Raw genomic sequence first — 7618 nt, 5'->3', positions numbered from 1 at the left:
GAACTATCTGCTTTACTTTGGAGAAGTCCTTTCAGATGTGAGTTAATGAAGTGACTGCTTTGAGAAAAATGAGAATCCCTGTTAGTGCCATTAGAAACCCCTGTGGTGTGAACCTTCTGATGCCCAGCAGGTGGCACCACAGCATCATATAATTGATGTCAGTATCTGCCTGCTGAAACCTCTGTTGTATGGAAACAGAAAAGCTACAGATCCTGGAATATGGAACACACAATGGGCTGCTGGGACAGCACTTCGTATTCTTCCTGGACAGCCTTAAACCTAATGGCATGAACATCCATTTTTTTTTAAAAAAAGAGGTAACCTCACCTCTATTTGTTTCAACAGTTTCCATCCCTTTGTCAACTGCTCTTTTCACTTTTCTCTCTAATCTCCCTGCCCCACCAATGGTTTCTACCTCTTCCTATCTCTCAATCTCTCCCACCTATTGTCCAATGCACTATCACCTTCTGGCCCTTTTCCACCTTCATAATATCACCCCCTTTTTACTTTGGTATCACTAAAGGGTCCTGACATGAAAGGTTGACAGATGATTGCCTGACCTGTTCAGTTCTTCCGGCATTTAGTGTATTTCTGAATTGTTGTCTGTGACGAGTGTAAGGCCATACAAAAATTGTAACAAAGCAATGACTGTTGGTCATCACATGCCATAAGGACACAGCCCACAGAGCCTGACTTATACCTGTATTGTAACTGACAAGCCAATAACAACACATCTTTTAACACCATAGGTTACAAACAAGTCATTCAACTTGATTTTCCCTTCAGCCAATGCAGGTGCTGGGCAGTGTTGATGGAACCTCCTTATTTCAGAATTGAATTAGCGCTTGCCTGCAGGCAGCTGTTAGTATGTAGCTGGTAGGCTGGCAGAGTAGTTTTATAGAGCTGCAACATTACCTCACAGATCTTGAACTTAAATCCCCCCAACTAATGAAAATAAGCAAACCCTGTGCCTTCTTAACCACCCTATCGACTTGGGCATCAACCTTGTGGGATCTATGGATCTGTTCCTCCTTTTATGGACCATGGACTGACCTTTTGGACTGTGGACTGTCATGATAAAGGATTGATTTCTGCTAAGAACTCTGTGGAACTTGCGGGACAGCTAAGTGCTATCTCGCCAATTGCTTGAAACTTTCGAGAACAAAGGGACAATCCAGCTGTGAAGCATAGAGTGGCAGTTGGAGCGGCAGAGGGCAGCTGGAGAGCTGTGTGAAATGCACATGCCTCATAAGTGAGGATTTATAAGTTTACTGCAACACAACAACAGATATTTCTCTCTCCAGCATTCATTATGACATCCTTTGTTATCAGTTAAAGAACTTGTTAAGAGCATTAGGCTCAGTCCTTACCTGTGGCATTGGCAGTATCCACTGGGGTCCATAGGCTTCTTCCCATTGGCACATGTGCAAGGGCTGGCACCATTTACAGAGCCAGAGCATAGCAGTGTATGCATAGTTGGCTCAGCCCCAGCGGTGGCAGTGTCAGTCGGGGTCGGCATGTCTCCCAGTATATATGCATAAAGAAGCACGATGACGTATGCATGCTCGGCTTGGCCCCGTCAGTGCAGGGGTAGGAGCCAGGGCCAGCGTACCACACAAAGGAGCATGCACAGGAGTTATGTGAGATTTAAAATGAGGTTGTACAGCCAGCAATGGCAGTTGGAAACCAGAAGGGATTGACAATTTCTGTTGACTATCTCAGTAAAGCTTTCAGCATCATTAACTTTAATGAGAATTTTTTTTGTTAAGAATCTGCTACATAGAAAAGAAGGTTACAGGTTTTGTGCATTAACAATAAAAGATTTAAATACAACTGAACTTGTATTGGAAATTATTGAAAAGGTGTCGCAGACAAACCCCTAACTTAGCCTCCAAGCAACTATATAAGTGAATAGGGAGGAAGTCACTAAATTAAGTCAACAGAAATAGTTGTTATAAATCGACAGAAATTTTATGAACAGAAACTGTTGTATTTAGTCAATGAAAAATTATTGTTGGAACAGAAAATAGAAGGATAAAAGATAGAAAGTAATCCCTCTGTATTTGGAGTGGTATTGAAGGCAATACAGTGGCCATCTTAGAAATGTGGAGTTGCTTTGCAATTTGCAATCCACATCCATTGACCTGAGAAATGGCCAGAAAAATAAATAGAAACTCTAACCTCTCCCCCGAGCCTGGTATTGCCAGGGCTCAATCACCAATGATCACCACCTTAGACAGAGATATGAGTGGATTCAGCCTATCCAGCCAGAATTCCATTCACTACCATCAGGTCATAACGATCAGGGTGAACATGTAATATTGTCGGCTATCCAAACCGGCATTAAACCACAGTGAACAAAACAATATTTTGTCAATCATGGTGAAACAAAATGAAATTAATGCTTTATTAATGCAGCAACAAGATCTCCATTCCTTACCCAAAAAAGAGATTCAAGTTTTTAAATGGAAATCTACTTAAGTATCAATTATTCATTAGATCTTTTGAACATAATATTGGAAGTAAGAAAAATAAACACCAGAGATCATCTTTATTACCTAGAACAGTACACTGGAAAACAGCCAAAGGAACTGGTGAGGAGTTACCTGCTTATGGACCCAGAAAGGGGTTGCTAAGGTGAAGATCATTTTGGCAATGAGCTTAAAATTGCCAGGGCCTATAGAGATAAAGTTCTTTCATGGTCGTCATTACAATCAGAGGATGCAAAGGCTTTACAAGCATTCAGCCTCTTTTTAAAAGAAGATATCGGCCACATGAGTGAACTTAACTTAGCCTCTAATATGTTAATCGTCACCAGCAAATTGCCTTTTAAGTTGGAGGATTTGTGGAGAACAAGAGTTTGAAAACTTCAGACAAAATATTGAGGATATTGTGGAGTTCTTTGAATGGCATGTGCAGATCACAATGGTCCCAGTATTTGGGAATATCAAGGACACTTCAACAGTGATTGAAGACGTAAAGAAGTTAAAGCCACAATCTAGTCAGAAATTGAGAAAGAGCACCTTCGCCACTAATGTGTCACTTGCAAGCAAGGAAAAGGATAAAGTAACTGAAGAGAATGAGAGTTTGCCTGCTGAGAAAAAGTGTCTTTTCTGTAAGGATGAGCATACTTTGGGAAAGTGTGCAGAGTTAGAAATGAAGTTGTGGGATGAGAAAATTCCTTTTCTAAAAGAAAATGGAATATGTTTTAGCAGTCTGTGTGGAGGACACATCAGTGAAAACTGTAAGAAGTGACTCGGCTGTGATTTATATGGAATCAGAAGCATCCCAGAATGCTGCATAATTCACCAAAGGAACAAGGGAAGGAAGCAGCAAGTCACAGTGTTATAGCCTTGGTTCTGACAAGTGGTCTTACTGGGGCCCGGAAGGACACTGCAAACTCTCAATAGTGCCTGTACAAGTCAAGGCCAAGAATGCAACAATATGCACATTCCTTGACCCAGGAAGCATTGTTGCAATACACACCAACGAGGTTTATGATTTTCCAGATATATACACACAGAAAACTGTGCCTGTGCATTACGGAAATATTCCACGTCAACATTATGTGGATCAGTGGTCATACCTGATGAAAGTTTATATATTGGAAGACAGCTCTGAGATAGAGATGCTAATTGGTTTAGATGTACCAAAGGCTTTGGAACCACTAGAAGTAACATTGAGAGTGAAAAATGGACCTTACACCATTAGAACTGTGCTTGGATGGACAATCCATGGATTATTATAAAGGAAGAATGACATTGGTTAAAAACAGTTGGCAACAAGAGTCAACAGGATTTTGGTTGTGAAAGTTGATGAGTTACGGGAACAGTACAATATGATGAAAATACCTTCAGAGAACAAAATATTGAAACAGGTCTTGGAAATATTGGATAATCATGAGAATAGTGAACAGAAAACTTTTAACTTTGTACTTGGAAACAAAACTGGATTTCAGAAGAATGAGAATGAATCCAATGGTTCTTCAGTTCCAAAAATGATCAAGGAAAAGGTCCAGAAAAGAATAGAGATTTATTTGTTATAGAATTCGCAAAGCCAGAAATTTGAAGAAAGGAATAACTGCTGAAGAAATTAATACCATTAATGAGGTAAGAGATTCAGCCTTACCAACATGCAAAGGATTGGAGGAGGAGAGTCATCTTTTGAAAAAGAACAAGTAATTGGTTAATAAAACAAGACAGTTGACTACAGAAAATAGTCAGGAAAGTATCTTGAAGGCCCAGCTGATACGATGCGGAAAGAAAGAGATATTGTATTTCAGTAATGTAACCAACAAGATAAAGAAATTCAGACACTTTGAGTTTATTTTAGCAGGGCTGAAAGCATAAATACCAATATATCACATGATCTTTTAACTCCAGATCAAGTAACTTCTCAGAAGATAATGTGAGAATTACTTTCTTATTGAAAGAATTGAATGCAGAGAGAGAGAGAGAGAGAGAGAGAGAGAGAGAGAGAGAGAGAGAGAGAGTCTAATAAAAGGCTTCAAAATAAACTGTCAGAAAATGAGAATGAATTGGAAATTGTAAAATTGGATCTGAAATTGCAGAAAAAGGCAATAGAAGTTAGAGTGGTAGGAGTCTTGGCCCCGGCAGCGCAGCGGTTGGAGCCAGAGCCTGCGTACCACACAAAGGAGCATGCGCAGGAGTTGCGTGCATGTTTAAAATAGGGTTGTACAGCCACCATTGGCAGTTGGAAACGAGAAGGAGGGTAGGTTAGAGGTTGACGATTTCTGTTGACGGTCTCAGCAATGCTTTCAGCATCATTTAGGCCTCGTTAACTTTTATGTGAATGTTTTCTTGTTAAGAATCTGCTACATAGAATATCAGAAAAGGTTACAAGTTTTGCTTGTTAATAATAAAGGATTTAAATACAACTAAACTTGGATTGAAAATGTTTCCACGATAAACCCTTAACTTTGCCTCTAAATGACAATATAAGTGAATAGGATGGAAGTTGTTACAAAACTGAACTTGGACATTGAACTTTAAGATTGAATTCTGTGGACTGTGTTTTTGGACTAACTTACTCATATTTTGGAATGTTAATTAAATTATGATAAAAATATATCTTAAAAGGGTAAGATTGTGAAGTTTAGTTATCAGGTCATATTTCACAAAAACATCTAATTTGCCATGCAAGAACTGTGTAAGGGTAGACTTTATGTCTGCAGTTGGCTTTTCAGAGACAATGGGAAGTGTTTGTGAGTTTCACAAGTAGGTGTTAATGGATCAGCATGTTTGAGCAGTGTCCAGGCTCAAGAACTGAAAAGTCTTTTGCTGTTAAACTGGTGCCAGAGTTTTAAATTTCTGGTTGAAATTTGTTGTCCTAAGAGGGGCCACATAGTCTTGCAAACAGAGAGAGAAAACATCCATTGTTTGGGAGAATATTCTGCAGCAGTTTGTGGTGAAGGCTTTAAGTTTGCAGACTTGCTGCATGACCCCATTTCAAGACAGATTTTGAGTTATAAGTTCAGCCTATTCTAAATCTCTGTAGTCAATTGCAGAGGTTGTGGCTGGTTATTGTGTTTCTCCTGAAATGGGGGAAAAATAAGAAGTCTTTGTGGTAACCTGGAAGATGGTTATCTTTTGGAAAACCCAAGAGGGATCAACTTTTATTGGTAAGACACTTCAGTTGCTGATTGAAGGAGATCAGTTTGTGTGTCCAATGAACAATATCTCTCTGAAACCAACAAAAACATTCCTGTCCAGTAACAACTTAAGGTAAAGCACCAGGGCCCGGTGAATATAATATCTGTTTAATTCTGTGCACAGTCTGGAAGATTGCCCGATACCAGTGAACTTGGAGAAGTATGAAAAATAACTTTCCTGTACGTGCACTTAGAATTAGGAGGGGGTTAAGTTAATAGTATTAAGTTAATAGTAATAAGTATTGATCTTATTATTATGTATTAAGAAACTAAAACCAGTTTTTGTGTAAGTAGACATTGTCTTGGTGAATTTCTGTTGCTGCTGGTATTTGAGTCCTTTGGGGTCGTAACACTTGACTGACTGACCTGGGGTTTTGGGGGAATATTTCCTTTTTTAATGGTCTGGGTTTTTCCACATACACATTGTTTATAAATATATGATATCTGTATATTTGCTATAGATATTTACAGTGGTGTTAATTGGGTTAAGACATTATATTATTAATAGTTATTAATAAAGATAGAGTTAAAATTTAACCCTTTTGAATTGCATCTTCTGTTGTTGCTGGTTTGAGACATAACAAAGTGAGGGCTTACCCAGAATCCAAACAAATTTGGGAGCTTAGAGGTTGTCTGAGCCTGAATCAAGCTGGAGCTTGGTAATGTAAAAAAAACAACTTTATTTAAAACTTTTAAAAACAACGTCATATCAATAGCAAAAACAAAAAAGGTTTTTATACACTTGAGGAACAGTGAATTCTTCAGGACCCAACATGCTCAGCAGTTCAACTGCATACCTGCATTCCTGAACTAGCCAGGCATCTAGCCAAGCATTTCAATGCAGGCACAACACTGACACCCAACAGTGTGGAAAATTATCTAGACATTTTCTGTTTACAATAAAAACGACAAAACAAAGCAAATATTAAAAATGTCCTTAGCTGCTGGAGGATTGGAGCTCATGTTGTTGCATTGTTTAAAAAAGGCTTCAAAGTAACTTTGGAAATTATAGACCAGTAAGCCTGATGTCAGTAGTTGGTAAGTTATCGGAAGGTGTTCTTAGGGATCGGGTATACAAGTACTTGGATAGCCAGCGACTGATTAGGGATATTCAACATGGGTTTGTGTGTGGTAGGTCATGTTTAACCAGACTTATAGAGTTTTTGGAGGAGGTTACCAGGAATGTTGATGAAGGAAAGACTGTGGATGTTGTCTACAAGGACTTTATTCAGGCTTTTGACAAGGTCACATGGGATGTTAGTCAGAAAGGTGCAGACGCAAAGTATTCATTAGGAAGTGGTCAATCAGATTAGATATTGGGTATATGGGAGAAGTGGTGGATGGTTGCTTCTCAGACTGGAAGCCTGTGATTAGTGGTGTGCCTCAGGGATCTGTGCTGGGACCATTGTTGTTTATTGTCTATATCAATGATTGATCTGGATGATAATGTGGTAAATTGGATCAGCAAGTTTGCAGGTGACACAAAGATTGGAGGCGTGTGGACAGCGAGGAAGGTGCTCAAAGCTTGCAGAAGAGTCTGGACCAGCTGAAAAAATGGGATGAAAAATGGCAGATAGAATTTAAATTTAATTTTAAAAAAAATTTAGCCCATTGAGGCCGTGCCGCCCAATTACACCCAATTGACCAATGATACATTTTGAATGTGGGAGGAAACTGGAGCCCCCAGGGAAAACCCAATAAGACACAGGGAGAACATACAAACTCCTTACAGACAATGCGTCATTCGAACCCCAGTCCTGATCACTGGCACTGTAAAGGTGTTGCCCTAACCACAACACTGACTGTGTTGCCCAATTTAATGCAGACAAGTGTGAGGTGTTGCTTTGGAAGGACAAACCAAAGTAGGACATACATGGAAAATTGTAGAGCACTGAGGACTGTGGTAGAACAGAGAGATCCGGGAATACAGATACATAATTCCCTGAA

Source organism: Narcine bancroftii, chromosome 1, assembly GCF_036971445.1.
Source record: "Narcine bancroftii isolate sNarBan1 chromosome 1, sNarBan1.hap1, whole genome shotgun sequence".
NCBI lineage: Eukaryota > Metazoa > Chordata > Chondrichthyes > Torpediniformes > Narcinidae > Narcine > Narcine bancroftii.
This window is presented reverse-complemented; position numbering follows the sequence as displayed.